Genomic DNA, 15,966 nt, shown 5'->3' on the forward strand with positions numbered 1-15,966 from the left:
AGTTATATTTATATGGTTTGTAGTTTAAATACTTGAGCTGTATCTCTCTAAGTAAATTACAGAGCCCACAAACCTGGAATCGACTAAAGGGAACTAGAATGTTTGGCACAATGTTATAGGTGAAAGAATATTATAAAGGGGGCTTCTTGGTATTTCCAACAATTAAATTCTGTTGATTTCACATACTGAATTCTGACTCCTATTATGACAGATGATTCTCACTGTTTCATTTCCATGCCGTACTTCTTGATTGCAAATGATATAATTTTCTGAGGTTTTGTTAATTTTAGCTTATTTCTGGGATATTCTAACTGAAATTACAGATGTTCAGTCTTTGTTTATCAACTTTTAATTTATTTGAATCCTAGATGGTGGTTGCTTGATCAGTGTTGAAACAGAATAATTGAGCAGCCTTCTGCATGCCTAAGCAGCAGTGTTTTGCAACCTGTGCCCACTAGGGCTAGCAAAGACTATGGCTTCACATAACTTATTCCAGGAATTTTAGAGTATTTGGCAGTGTCTGCGATACATGTGTTAAAATACAGAAGAATACCTTTGTGGACCCTCTAGATGGCAGAATAATTGCAACAAATGGAGCCGGTCCATTAAGTGTGTGGAGGGGAGAGCAAGGAGAGATGGGGTGAGAAGGGGACCTGTTAGCTAACAGGGCTCTAGGTTTTCCATTTTAACCTGACCAGGCTAGATCTGCTTTTATATGCTTTATATATTTTGATGTTTTATCTAAGATCTAGTTTGAAAGAATGTAACACTGCTAAAAAAATGGAGGGATATCAAAGGTCAAAAAATCTTGAGTTGTGCACACCAACATCAAAGACTGGATTTCTGTGAGGATTTAGTGAATGCATTCGTCCACATACCCTAAGCAGCTCTAGAAACTACAGTTGACTCCATCCCAACACACATTGATGAATTCTAGAGTGAGGCTGGCCCACTTCACCACTCTCCTGACCTTACTTTGTGTCAGAGAGGATGAGGTAGGTGCCGCACAGGCTTTAGCCTTTGTCCCTACTTTGAAAGAGATCACTATTGTTGGCATAGAGTTAACATAAATCTGATACTGTGGCTCTAAACTCAGAAAGGAGATTTGACTTAGATACTGGCATAGGCTTACCCCTCAGAAAGGGAAAGGGCATAGAATAAATAAATGTAAGATTTCTACGTTTGTCACTTCCCCACTCTCATCTTTTGAGTAGAAAGCAGATTGTAGTATTGCTTCAATTTCTTTTGCAAAATGCTTATCTAAATTCTCTTATAACCGCTTTTCAATAGCAGGGCCAGTTTAGATCCTTTTGGACTATTGATGAAGTTCTAGATAACAATATGGTATGGCAAATGTGATTTCCACGTCAAATTTGCATATGAAATATGAGGTACTTGCACACCTCCTAATATATAATATACTTAACAAATACGATCTATTTGTAGCCATTATTTCAGTATGACTTCTAGAAAGTTCCCTACATTAGGACTTTTCTGTATTTGTCCTATTTGCTCATTACTAGTGAGTTGAATCGGAGGTAAAATATTTTAGGATCACTATGCTTCTGCCTGCTTGATGAGATTGCACTTGAGAATGGAATAGGTTACATTTCCACATTCACTTAACACATCTATTGATTAACCAGTCCGTCCTGTGCTTACCTTGGGAATAGAGAAATTAATGAGATGTGGGCCTCATTCTTGAGGCCCTCACCCATGAGGATGCAGAGTTTGGAAGACAAGGTAAGTCTATAAATAGATTTCCAGTGCAATCTAGCAAAGCATTATGAAAGAGGTGTTATCAGAGTGCTGTGGAAGTTCCTAGGCATGGAAAACCCTTCTGTAGGTATTCACCACAGGTTACCCAGAAATTAGGTGTGCAGAAGACTGTATCCTTGCCACACATATTAAGGAAGACATGCAGCTACGAAGGATTAAATATTAGAGTAGCACCATGTTATGTACTACTAAGCCCAATTTAGATTTCATTATGCACCCACCAGCATATTTAGATTATTACACCAAGAAAATTCTGTAAATAGCTAAAGATTTTTTTAATTGGTATAATTGAACTGGAAACTGTCTTTGACTTTTGCTACTCAAAGAGCATGTTTATACATTCATACAATCATATCATCATACAATGATAGTCAGTAAATAGGAAGCTCATGTATTTCTGAACAGTGTGACATCAAACTATGGGTCTATATTAGTGGTTATGTTTTCTGATTGGTCTGGATTCTTGAATTATTTCACTACTACCTCCAATACTATGTGAAAAATGGAGGATGGCAAGATCTTCAAACAACTGTTGAACAATAAAGTAATTAACCAGTACATAGGACTGGAAAAATGCTTTAAAAATTCTCTCACATACCATTGTTTCAAGCAAACTGTGTAATTATGGATAACAAGATTTCAGTTTGGCTTGTATTTATTCATGGAGTTAGTATTTCACACATAATCTACCTAGGCTCTGAGTCTAGGAAGGTTAGACACAAATGACTGATGTTTTGAATCGAGGCTATTGTGACTAATCAAAGAATAAATTGCACCTGTGTTCAATGTGGAAGGATTGGTTGTTCTGCTTTGTCCTTTGCAGCTGGAGCTTCATAAAAGAGGAGAGATGGTCTATATATGTGTATGTTTGTAAGAGGAGCAGTCATTTTGTCTCTTTTGTTGGCTCTAACTCCCAAATTACTTTTATTTTTTGTAAATTTTTGTTGAAGACGTTCATAGAACACAGTAGTTGGGCTTATTTGAGAGATTCCTCTTCTTTTTTGAATTTGTAGTCTTAAAAGGATGTTCACCAGTCCCCTCCCCACCTTCGTGTTACAATACTACCATTTGTGCCACATACTAATTAATCTATGTCATGGGATCACTTTATAATCAGTATTTAAGAGTCTCTTTCTCAGAGGAATTCTTTCTCATTTTGAGCGTACTGATAATTTTCTCAAATTTCCTGCGTAGCATCAGTATTTTTATTTGAACCAGAGTGAACTGTGCACTTGTTCCTCAGCCCTAGAGATTCCCCTTCTATTATTGTTGGGTTACTTGCTGGTATTTTCCTCACTCCCATTTTATCATCATCTGTGAATTATATTAACATGAAGTTTAGACTGTCTTTTAAATTATTAATGAAGTAAACTGTGAAAGGGTATTTTTATTTTTAGTAGTGGTGCTGTAAAAGTGACAAATGCAATGAAAGCATCTTTCTCTTATTCGGCTCCTGTCATTCGTCTATTTAGTGTCTCTCTGATATGACTTGAAATGATAGCTCTCACATCTCTTTTGCAGCTAGTTCTCACTGAAAGGATATAATCATCTGTTTGATATCACACCACTTCTCCAGCTACAGATTGTAATGTCAGAAACCAAAGATTATTCTCTCTCAGCAGGAAGAAGCTGGAGAGGAGATGAATCCCTATGATGAACCACGATCCTTATTCAAATTTGGTCAAGTCATGAAAATAAATTAACCACAATAAGGGACAAATATACTGGATAGTTGAAGTACCCTGTTGAATTAAGCTTGAAAAACTTTCCCATTATAATGGAATGAAAGAAATTTTTTCAAAAGTTCTAAGGAAAAATATGAAAGTGACAATAATGCAGATATCAGTAAATATTTATCGATTTCAATATATTATGTAATGTCAGTCCCTTTAAATTAAATGTTAACACTTAAACATGTATTTTATGCATATTTCTAATTTTATATACAAAACAATTTCCTGCTATTTTAGACAAAGATGACATAAGAATCTAAAAGAAAGTCAACAAAGACACTAAAATGGTTTTACTTTATTTTCATCTATATACCTACTTTTATTTTGTCATGGTTTAAATGAAAAGTTTATAGCTTTTGGATGATTTAAATTACTAAGGATATAGTAATATCACTGCAAACATATTGTAGCCAAATTATCTGCTCCATTTTAATGAAGGAAACCAATGATACACAATCCCATTACTTATATAAAAGTATTATAAATGTGCATAAAATACATTTTAAATTATAGAAACAGTTGGGGAAGGCATTGAATGTTCAAAATCTTTTAAATTGTTAAATCAATTAACACAAGGGCAAAACTCCCATAAACCAAATCTTCAGGTACTAGCCTAAAATTCCTTATCCATTTATACCCAAGAGATGATAAAGTTGAAGCAATTTTCAGCTTTTTAACACATCATTGATAAAGTTAGCTAATTGATAAAATTTAGCTAATTGATAAAATTAGCTAATATTTTTTATTCACTTGTTTACTAAAATAAAGAGGAAAATGTAGATTATTCCAAATTACTGGAGAGTTGTTTTTTCTTGAAAGCTTCTGTTTAAACTTCAACAATCATTATTCAGAATGGATTATGACACAGGAAAACCTTGATTTAGACAGGAAAGAAAATGAAGATTCATTGGGATTGATGCTGACCAGGGCTAACAGGGGAGGAGGGCGGTATTTGCTTGCCCATCCATTGTCATTACGAGATAAGTCATAGAAGCAAAGTCCCCAGCCTGGTGGGATATGAGTACATTACAATGAATAGATAAAATCCAGAAGACTTCAGGGAATGAATTTTATACCTCCTTCAATTCTATGTATTGGAAGCAAATTGAACATAATATGATCCATCTCCTATTTTTGCCAAAGTTAAATCCTTTAATTATGAGTTGAAACATTGATTAATATTTTCACTTACAAAATATATGCAACTTTTCAAAGCCTGTCAGTTTGCAAAATATATCATAATAAGGAAGAAAAGGAAAAAGGAGTCCTTAAGGGTTCAGGTAAAACTCAATGTAGGTAAAAATAATACTTTACTTTTAGTTAGGACTGGTATACAAAGTAAGTATTTTGAGATTTCTTAATAAATAAATATTTTTCTCTGCAATGAATTGGCATGTGACACTGTCACTGCTTGTTTTCAAATTGCTGCTTTCCTTTGGTACTGGAAAATGGTGGGTGAATTTCTGTAATGACTTGAAATGCAAAAGACATGATATTTAAGGTTATTTACTTTTGAAAAGAGTCATGGGATCATATAATTCACTGTATTAAAATTTGAAAAAAGGAAAGAATTCAGTGAAATGGAAGCGTATAATTTCAAATTTAACTTTTTTTTTTTTTACACAAGTACTGAATAAATTTCCTTGTATTGTCAGATCTCTATAGTTAGGTATGATTTGCTTTTGTTTCCCTTATCCCTTGTCTTGTGAGATAATAGAAATATATTGTTATAAGGCTTCTCATAAAAAGATTAAGCTTTAAATTTTTCCTATTGACGTTATATGAAAAACTAATGTGGTTGAATTTTAGCTAAAAATCTATGTAGGGAATTAAAATTATGACAGTCCTTTCTGTATGTGTATATGTATATATAAAAGGATAGTTGCTGTAGAAGTGTCTTTATGGGGTGATTTCTAGGGAATTTCTAAAAGGCACTATAGTCTTCAGAATTTTTTGATGGCTTCAGTAATTTTTTGCCTTTTACAGTTTGGACCATTGATCTGAGTTAAAGCTTTTGAGGTGTTAAAATACCAAGCATCTTTTTATTCTATTGTAAAATCAGAAAAATGTCCTCACATAGACTGTTATGAAAACACCTCCAGTACCTTTAGGGTAAATTAACCCCATTCTACTGAAGTGTTATATCCTGGTTTACTAGAGATTGTTTTTCTTTAGTGTGAATGAGAGTGACATCACAGCTTGCTTTTTCTTGGTCACGATAAAAATCAGTCACTGAGCTTTGCTCTTTTGCGTTAATAGAAATAATATTAAAAATGCATTAATTTTTCTGTTTTACCAACTACCCTGGGAAACAAGTTTCATTTGAATATGTTTGGTAAATAGCATCTGTGCATGGCTCTCCGCCCCATTCAGGGCTCCCTCCATGCATTTTTTTTCAAGCTGTTAAACAAAACAAAATTGGGAATTTAAACATGAAGACAAAGATGGGACAAATCCAGTGAAAACTGAATTGGATTATTTGGGTGTTTTATTATCTCGTTAGAAATGATTAGCTTATGTAGTGTAAGAGCAAACAAGTGTTTACCTCAGAAGTCTTAAATCTGCATAAAGCTGAAGGCAGGACTGCATATAATTCCAATCTGCTGGCTCATTCACAGCATCAGCAGGTTTAGTTTCAGTAGTCAAGATATAAATTAATGTTATAAAATTAAATCTTACCTGGCAGTAGTTTGTTTGAAGCTCAGTAATTTGAACTCTGGTTGGAAATATTAAGCTTCGATACCTGAAATGCCTTCTCTACTTCCTGTCGTGTTTTCAGCACTGTAATTTCTTGCAGTGTCTCTATAGCTGTATTCCTGGTAATCCTATAGCATTAGTAGGACAGCATGCCACAGATGAAGATTCCATTTGGATAGGATTATAGAAATAGAGGGTGAATTTTGCCTTTTTCTGATACTAGCTGTTGATCTGACCACGGACAACTTGAGTATTCAGAACTTGTTAAAAATTCATTGAATGTCTCAGCAATGAGAAATCCTGATTCTTCCTATAGATGTTTTACCTTCTGGAAAAGTTCTGTCCATGTTTCAGAATTACACAAGCTCCCGAATCAAGTTGCTTTAAGAAATTATCTGGACTAGAAGCATGGATGTTCTCTTGCACACTCTTGCTTTCCTTGTTTTTCTTCCCTTTACCAACTTTTCAGTCCGTTAGCTTCCTTTCTGTAGAGGATGAAGGGATTTCTTCTTCTGTCCTCCTGGTACTTCTGTAACATAGTTCTGGTACACTGTTATTGAGTAGAGAGGGAAAAATCCCCAAAGAAGTACAGCTTTACAATATCTCCGGACAGTGAGCATACTTGGCATGAATGAAGAGCTGCTATGAGCTATTCAAATCAGACAGCACACTGATGGGATGACGCTTTCATACATAATAAACCCATTAATTACTTCTCCTGATGGACAGCAGTATGCCCTGAAAGGGAAAAGGAAGGAGCGGATGAACACATTTCTTTCGATAGGTGCTCTCTGAGCAGCTTGTCATTGAGAAGTGAATCCAGGAAAAGCTGCAGCTCTGGAATGTGATCAGGTAGAATGGGCTAGAGTTGTTTTGGCAGACAGTTAAGTGACGTGTCTTGGGAGGAAAAAGAGAGCTGAGCACAGTTAGCTGGAATAAGGTTCCAAAATGCATTTGATAATTTTCAGTTTCCTGTTAGTTCTTTTGGCTGGAAGAAAGTACTCTGTATTTTACCTAGGCAGCATTTGCAGAAATTTTGCTGAGATCTTTTCTGATGATAGTTTTTTCTTAAAGAGGGAAAATAATTTTTAAAAAATCTTTGAGATAGAAAAGTATATTGTGAGTTTTAAAAAAAATTGTAGAAGGAAAAAGACTGCTTTTTATGAAATGCACACCTGTTTTTACAATCTTTTGGGCCCATGCATTTTGTTGCTTTGGAATAAAGCATTATGAGTCATCACATGGTATAAAATTTTAGTAGGGTCTTCATTTTAAAATGTTCTTAAATTAGATGGAATTCTGAGTTGCTGTATTAAAGAATAGATCTAAAAATATAAACTTCATAATTTTTGTACTTCATTTTTTAAATATCACAAGATGTTTTTCTACTTATCCGTAGGGTCATTTTAGGAGTGTTTCTGGACAATAGAATGCTTATAAATGTAAAAAGTTATTATGAAAAATTTCAAACTTATGCAAAACTATGGGAATATAATATATGGACTGCTATAAACCCATTACCCAGATTCATTAACTACCAAGATTTTGCCAATATTAGCTTCATTTAGTTTTTTTTTCTTAGCTGAAATATTTTAAAGTAAATCTCATTCCAACCCCACATACATGTATATTTAAAAAATATGGACACTTTCCCATATGACCACTATGCCATTATCACACCTAACAATAACAATAATTAAATTTAACAATTAACAGTGGGGTTAATTGTTAATAGTTCTTTGGGGTCATATAATATCCAGTCCATTTCAAATTTCTCATGCCTCACAAACTGTCTCATTACAGTTTTTTTTTTTTCAAACTGGAATCTAGACAAAGTCTACACTTTATATTTAGTTTTTAGGCCTTAGAATTTTAAACATTGGCTTAGATGATCACATATGAGAAAGACGTAAAATTTAGTTTCATAGTAGTCTTCTACACACATTTATAATATGATTGTCTACATGAGAGAACATATCTCTAGAATATTTTCTTGAACTTTTTTCCAGATAACATTATTCATGATATCAAAAAAGAATGTGATTTTATATGGTAATGGGTAGTCGTTGGTTAGGTTCATGATTTTCTATAAGTTTTTCTTGACTTGTTCTGGAGTACATAGTTCAAGATTCCACCCCAAGATATTGAGGCTAACTTTTGGGCTGGGCAAATTCAATCAAATACATTCCAGAGCCACTTCTACTTCATTGTTTGAAAAAAGACCATCTTGCTTGTTTACCTCATCAAAAACAGCATCCCTATAATAAATACTCCACGTTTTAATTTAAGCCAATGATTAAGTCATTTTTCAACATTGGAATGTGATTTAGAGTTCTGTGAAGATGTAAAAAAGAGAGAAGTAAAAATCAAATGGAACCATTGTGTTCATGAAGACCAATGACTAATATAATTACACATAATTATATAATATCTATGTATTATATTAATCATTATATTTTCCCCCAATAATATCAGGGTTTTTTTTACCTATGAACTTTTATTTTCCTATAAGATTGGAACCCCCAGCTCCTTTCTGAAAAAGCAGAGCATTTGGCTGTCTACTTAAGTTTTCCAGGAATGCAGTAACATGAGGTCCTGAAATAACTTGTGTACTGTACTCTTCCCTGTTGAAATTCATTCTCATGCAGATTCTCTCTGTTTCTTCCCCCAACCCCTTCCACCTGCCAAGTTGACTAGATGAATGAGATTGGGGGAGGTGAAATATGGGGAGCCATTAAAAGGGCATAGATGGAAATTCTACCCAGTCCCAAAGCCACTCCTGAGGACCATGCTCCCATTTCTGTGGAGGGGTAGCAAATACTGCCCTCCGGTCACATGTCATGTATGGCATGAGTGGTAGTTTTGTGTAGCACTTTCTGTGTTCTCACATTGGATGTTGTCCCTTAAATCTTACTGAACAAGGAGTATACATATGTGTTTATTACCTACATATGTGCTTTATTGAAAGCTCAGTAAGTAGTTACTGTGACCATTATTTTCAGAAAAAACTGAATAGAAAAAGGTGAGCCAAAATGCTGCTTTTTCTAAGTTGTCTCTGTAATTTTTTTCAGCATGAGATAGGTACTTTGCAAATGTCCAGGTTCTACTAGCGACCATTGTATGGTTGGTGACAGAGTGGTTATAGAAGGAATTAGAATAATAGATTGTGACTGTATTTTGGTGCAAGTCCTCACTCTATTTCAAATTATTATCTCCCAGTGCACTAGCTGTACACTGAATTAATAGAAAAACATTGACCCAAGCACCTGTAGAGTTTGCAACCAAAAAAAGGTGACTTCTGCCATTGCGAGAAACACTTTCTTCCAAGATTTTTTTCGTGGTATCCCTCACGTTGATCTTGTTTTCAGAAAGCTACAGTTATTTTTACTTGCTATAGGATGGACTTTATGCTTTGAAGGAAGGGGTTGTTTCTGTGAATAACATTGTTCAGCAATCTAATCGATGTAGTGGCTAGTTGGGTGGATGGCTTGTCCGCCTACCCACCCCCTCCCACATGAGGAGAGGAGAGAGAGTCTGAGGGAAATGGAGTTTGTGTTCTCTTTGACGCATATAATAGAGCACAACTTTCTATAGTTCAGATGTTTCAACTCCTGTCTCCTATTGTGCAACTCCCATTAGTCTCATATTTAATTTAAACTCGTCCGTTTCCACTATGAAGTTGACCATATAGCTTCAAAAGTTTCATAGGCTTTATAGATTTTTAAATAACTTTATGTATGATAAGATAAATGATTTTTTCCCCCGACAAAGTTCTGTCTTGTAAGAACATTTTGTCCATATGCTCACAGCTGTTTTTGAGTCTTTGCAAAATTATAACTTCTTTTATAAATAAAAAATAAAAAGTAGTCCCCTCTTTATGTTCTTTAGTTCTTAAGTGAGTAGAGTTTGTGGTTAAGGATTTCTTCTGTGGCAACTACTTATTTTTAGGGCATTTTAAATATTCATATTCTCAATTAAGTGTGATGATTTTTCAGTTAATATACCAAGAAAAATGTTGCATTTAAGAGAGTATTGTAGAATCATGAAAGCTCTTTCTAAAATACATATGCTTCTTTGTTGCTCTTGTTAAAGACATCAAATCTTTGTTGACTTACTTGGGTCATTCTAGATAATTTGAACTCATTAATTGTAGTAATTAAGAAATACTTGATTCCTTACTAGGTATGTAACACTACTCTAGGTTCTTTGAAAGTATAATGCATCTACTTTTTATAGTTTTAAGGAGAGACTATCATTTCTATTTTATAAAGGAGGAAAGTGAGATACAGGGAGGTTAAGTAACTTGCTCAAGTTGACCTGGCTAGTAAGACCTTGAACTGTGGTATGAATCGAGTAGGATTCCCTACTGAAAAAAAAAGATCATGGAGACTCGTTCTTTAAGTGTGAGACTCAGTATAATTTTGAGAATGATGTCTTTCCAGTATAACCAACACTCAACCAAAATGAGATCTGCAGTTTCTCTGAGATTGCAGGTGATTGGCAGATGACCCTACGAGTTGACTCTTTGAGAAGAACACAGTGAATTTAACATAGAAGGACTGCTTTCCTCCTAGCTTCCGTGCTTAGAATTTACAAAGGGGTGATTTATTTTTTCTATCTAAAATTGTTCATTTTATACTTTTATAGTTTCTCAGATAGCAGTGTATTTTAGAATACTAGTCATTTATGTTAAATTAAAAAAATTTTATGTGTGGTGCTATGAGAGGATTCTGAACTAGATTTGTTGTAATTTATAATAAAATTTAGGCAACAAATGCTTCCTTCATATGTGTCACATTCAGATAAAGACTGCATTTTTGTCTTATTTGGACTTGTTTTATTTTTCATTTTTAAACTTCTTTAGCTCATTACTCTATCATAGCTCTCACTTGTTTCCCTGATCTCCAGCCTTAACCTGTGTCCTGGTGTTTGGCCCTTGCCAATCTGCCCTTCTTCAGATTTTGACTTCTCAGTGAAGTGTAGACTTCCACTAGAGGTCTCCAGACCACACTTTAGAAAGCTCTGATTTTACAGGCACACCCTACTGAGGGGAATAGATCAAGATTCTCCAGGAGATCAGTTACCAACATTTCTCCTTAAATATTTATTAAGTTCTTTTATGTTCCATGTCCTATGCTATGTCCTGGGGGTAGGTTAAAAAAAAAAAGTAAGGTCTTTGCCCCTAAAAACCCTGCAGTCTAATGGGGTCACGAAGGTGTGAGCGCATGGCCACAAATCTGCTTCTTAGGCATGGCCATCTCACATACTTTGAGATCCCAATTACTCGGTTTATCGAAGCTCCACTAACACTCTTGAACTTTTCTGTAGCTAGTTATCTATAGTGAGGCCACTGCTGCTTTCGTGATGAGCCTGATACTGCGCCTTTATCAGGCTGGCAAGGAGCCGTTCTCTAGGGCAAGTAGGATTATTTGGCTAGACGCTGGTTTTTGCTTTCTGATGCTCTTCTCAGCAGTTCTAGGCATCTAATCTTTAGGGAAGCACTGCATACGAGTCACCTCTTCCAGTGCTGGGGAACAAGGCAAAGCCTACCATGTCGGACCTTTCATTTCCACTTTGCTTTGTATCAGAGAAATTTTTAAAGAAAAGGTCTATGCCCCAGTTGCATTTCTTGTATGTTAAGGTTGTTTAAATAGAGAAGTAGTAACATGCTTGTGGACTTATTCTGAGTGATCCATGAAAAATACCTAGCACAGCGCCTGAGACATAGAGGGCAAGTGCTCAATGAATGTCAGCAGTTGTCATTGTTATTGTGGAACTTCATTTAATTTTAGTGCTGGAAGGGACTTCAGAGATAATTTAGTCCAACCAGTCCCTTTATACACTGAGTTTTAGTGTTCTTTTTCTTTTTTTAATCCAGACTGTATAACTGGAGTTATCATTAGTGGTATCTATTCCATATTGGGAAGGCCAAAATTTTGACTCAGTTATTATCAGCTTAATGATTACACGACTTCATAAGAATGTTTATGTGGGTAAATATTTTGAACTAAATGGCAATTTTGAATTTTAAAAGAAGTTAAGGGTGAAATTGAGAAAGCATTAAAAAAATATTTCAACATAAACAGTGATGATATAGAAAGGCTGGCAATTTGTTAGTCTGTAATAAAAGTTCCAGCGGGAATTCTGAAAATAATAGATTAGTGACTTTCTGGATGGTAAATCTGTTTTCAAAAGCGTAGCATCCTTGAATACTTAGGTGAACAATTATTGAAGGAAAGGGAGCTTGGTTTCAGAAATAAATAACTATATAGATGAATAGAAGCAAGTGGGTTATGTTTTAGATTAAAAAAAATATTTTGACAAAGTTTATACCTTAAAGTTGTCAAAAAATCATAAATTTAGAGCTACTTTAAAATGGAGCCAGAGCTGCCATGCCAGAGGAACTGCTTTGCACATCTTATAATGCAAATCTTTGGAATGTTAAAACAGGGCAAAACAACCTTTGAACTGACACTAAAGCAACTTTATACCCCAAAGAACTGTTGCAAAGATAACAAAAAAGCAAATATTATGACTACTGGAATGAAAATTAAAAACATTGTTTAGAATTAACATCACTATGTTATATTATCTGTACCAATAGAAATGCCATCCTTCTGATACAACTGTTCTGATGCAATTCTCATAAATATCTATTGCATTTGTCTCCTAATTGGAACACTATTTGGGCTTCTGTCTGAACCAGTGGGTCCCCAATAGCTACTCTTATTGATCTCAAATAAATGCTTGTTGCCTCTCACTGTGAAAGGAATTTTTATTCTGAGGTTAACAAAGTTTATTTAAAACCTTTGTTAAATAGCTAAATATATAAATAACCCTGGGGACCTTTAAGTGAATGGGTGATTCTCTGAGCCAGCAAGAGAACTATAGGAATAGACATCAGTTCTTAGATTGGAGGAGTTTCGGGGACCTGTTAGTAGTAGAGACAATTTTCATTTAACTTTTTTAAAGAGATTTTTTTATTAAAGTATTCATACATTAGTTTCAGGTGTGCACCATAGTTATTCAACATTTATGTACCTAAAGAAGTGATCACCATGGTAAGTCCAGCAACCATCTGACACCATCCTGTGCTATCACAATATTATTGACTATATTCCCCATGCTGTACATTACATCCCCATACTTATTTGTTTTATACCTGGAAATTTGAACCTATTGTCTCCCTTCACCTTTTATTTAACATTTTTATAAATTACTTGAAAGATAGAGGTCAGAGGAAAGCCCCCAGTTTAGGGAGTAATATATAAAGCCATTAGGATAAATTCTAGGGTAGAGTTCTATGAGTGAGAAATGGTAGTAGATTCATTTTAGGGTGGACATGAAAAAGTGAAAATAATAACTGTGTGATGATATTCAGTAAAATGAGAGAGAAGTTAAAGGAAAGTTTTAAGCAGGGACACGCCTTAAACATTATTTGCTGTTTTTAAAAGATCTCTCTGAATCTTGTGTGGCATGGTAAGAAATTAAGAAATTGGTAGACCAGTAAGGAGATTGTTGTGATGATCTAAGTGAAGTATGACAGTTTTTATCTTAGTCCACAGACTGAGTGGCTTAATCAACAGGCATTTGTTTCTCACAGGCCTGGAGGTTGGGAAGTCTGAATTCAGGGTGCCAGCATGGTTGGGTTCTGGTGAGGGCCCTCTTCCTGCCTTGCAGATGGCTGCCTTCATGCTGTGTCCTCACATGGCAGAGAGGAAGTTCTCCTGTCTCTTCCTTTTTTTATAAGGGCACTAATCCCGTCATGGGGGATCCATTCTCATGGCCTCATCTGGACCCAAGTGCCTCCCAAAGACCCCACCTCCTAATATCACGCGGTGGTGTTGGTGGTGGTGGGGGAGGTTAAGGCTTCAATATACCGTTGTTTCCCCGAAAATAAGACCTAGCTGGACAATCAGCTCTAATGCGTCTTTGGGAGCAAAAATTAATATAAGACCTGGTCATATTATATTATATTTACTATATGATATGATATGATATGATATTATTATCATCTTCTCATCTTATCATATTATTTTATTACATTATATTTATTACATTACATTACATCCAGTCTTATAGTAAAATAAGACCAGGTCTTATATTAATTTTTGCTTCAAAAGACGCATTAAAGCTGATTGTCCAGCTAGGTCTTATTTTCGGGGAAACACAGTATGAATTGTAGGGGCATACAGACATTCAGTCCTTAACAGTTCCTTAGACTAAGGTAATAACAGAAAAGGAAAGAAGTAGATAAAGGAGTGTTTTGGAGCATGGAGATAGAACTTGCTGATGAATTGGGTGACTGCGGATGATGGAGAGTGAAGTGTTGAGAATGACTGTAGTGTCTGGAGTAACTGGAGATGCTATTTGCTGAAATCGCAGAAGCTGGGTGAGGAGCAGCTTTGGGAAGGGTATGATCAATAGAGAATATTGAGCAAGATGGGCTGTGGATCTGGTAATTGTTTCCTCCTCAAATACTTGAAGCAAGTGAAAGAATACTGTACAATCATATATGAGAATCAACGTACTTCTGTATCTTATCCTTGCAAATTGGCCTTTTTCTGTGTTTTAAATGATGGTTCTTAAACTGTTTTTTTCTTCCACTATTTACATGCAACACATACTCATCGTAACCTCTCTCCTTGCAGGTGAGGTGTTCCAGGGTGATAGGAAAGGAGCTGATAAATCAATCTTCCTGTATGGGGTGTGGCTTGGGGAAAAAAGCACTCTAGGAATGTATGTGGTGTACTCCTCCATGCCTCCCATGCCCCAGCCTGGTTGAGAAAAATTTCTTTAATGACTTTGACATGTTCAAATTCTTTAATTAAAAATATTTCTTGGGGAGGCTGGATGGCTCAGTTGGTTAGAGCGCGAGCTCTGAACAACAGGGTTGCCAGCGACTGGACGTGGAGCTGAGCTGCGCCCTCCACAACTAGATTGAAGGACAGTGACTTGGAGCTGATGGACCCTGGAGAAACAGTGTCCCCCAATATTCCCCAATAAAAAAAGAAACAATTCTTGGTCATGCTGCCTCATAGGCAGGAAGGGCTCTTCTCAGATGGTCCCGATGCCTCATTTTCTGGATGAGAATGCTGAGCCTCTGCGAGGCTGGCATTTCCCCAAGGATGCAGATCTTGCGACGGGTAATAAGGAGATGTGGTAGAACAGTAGAACCCTAAGAAATGGAATCCCAGCCTCCAGTTCTTTCCATGAGACAAACTGTTTACTTCTTAGTTTTTCTCATAAGCTAAATTCTTATGAATAATAAGAGTAATGAAATGTTTGACACGGAATATGTTTGATAAGGTAAAAAATTGTTATATCACTCTGTAGAGAGATTTCATATTTATTAGTTGATAGAATTGATATGTTAGTCCTCAGTTGAACAGTTTAGCACCTAAAATACCTGCATTGTTCTAGGATGTATGCAGGTGACCAAGGAGAAATTCTGTGCCCAAGCAGCTGACATGAAGAGAGGAAGACAGGCATATAAATGAATAATGTTCTTAGTGTGATACTTACTAAAGTAGTTATGGGAGAGGAGATAAGATGGAGCTGGTCGGCAGGGGGAATAAGTGGTTTCATACTGAGAGATTAAGGGGTTCCTAGAGGAGGTGTGTTAAGCTGCATTGGGATGAGACATTGGCTTGGTGCTCTTCGAACCCTTCCAGTACAGTCAATTTTAAGGAAGCCCATTTTATTATTTTTTGTTTATCTTAAAACACTAGCAAGAGACTTACTGTGTGCTAAGTGA

At 35.6% G+C, this 15,966-nt stretch overlaps 2 protein-coding genes across 2 annotated transcripts in view; one reads left to right on the forward strand and one right to left on the reverse strand.

Annotated features, from left to right (window-relative positions):
• The window catches only part of CHRM5 (cholinergic receptor muscarinic 5), a 75,236-nt gene extending 68,244 nt beyond the window's left edge, over positions 1-6,992 (reverse strand). The window contains exon 1 of the mRNA XM_081050399.1: positions 6,192-6,992. The gene's annotated coding sequence lies outside the window, so the exon portion shown is untranslated. The remainder of the gene's footprint in view (positions 1-6,191) is intronic.
• The window catches only part of AVEN (apoptosis and caspase activation inhibitor), a 154,440-nt gene that overhangs the window by 50,640 nt on the left and 87,834 nt on the right, over positions 1-15,966 (forward strand). The gene's annotated exons all lie outside the window — the stretch shown is intronic.

This window comes from Rhinolophus hipposideros (assembly GCF_964194185.1).
Source record: "Rhinolophus hipposideros genome assembly, chromosome: 5".
Lineage (NCBI taxonomy): Eukaryota > Metazoa > Chordata > Mammalia > Chiroptera > Rhinolophidae > Rhinolophus > Rhinolophus hipposideros.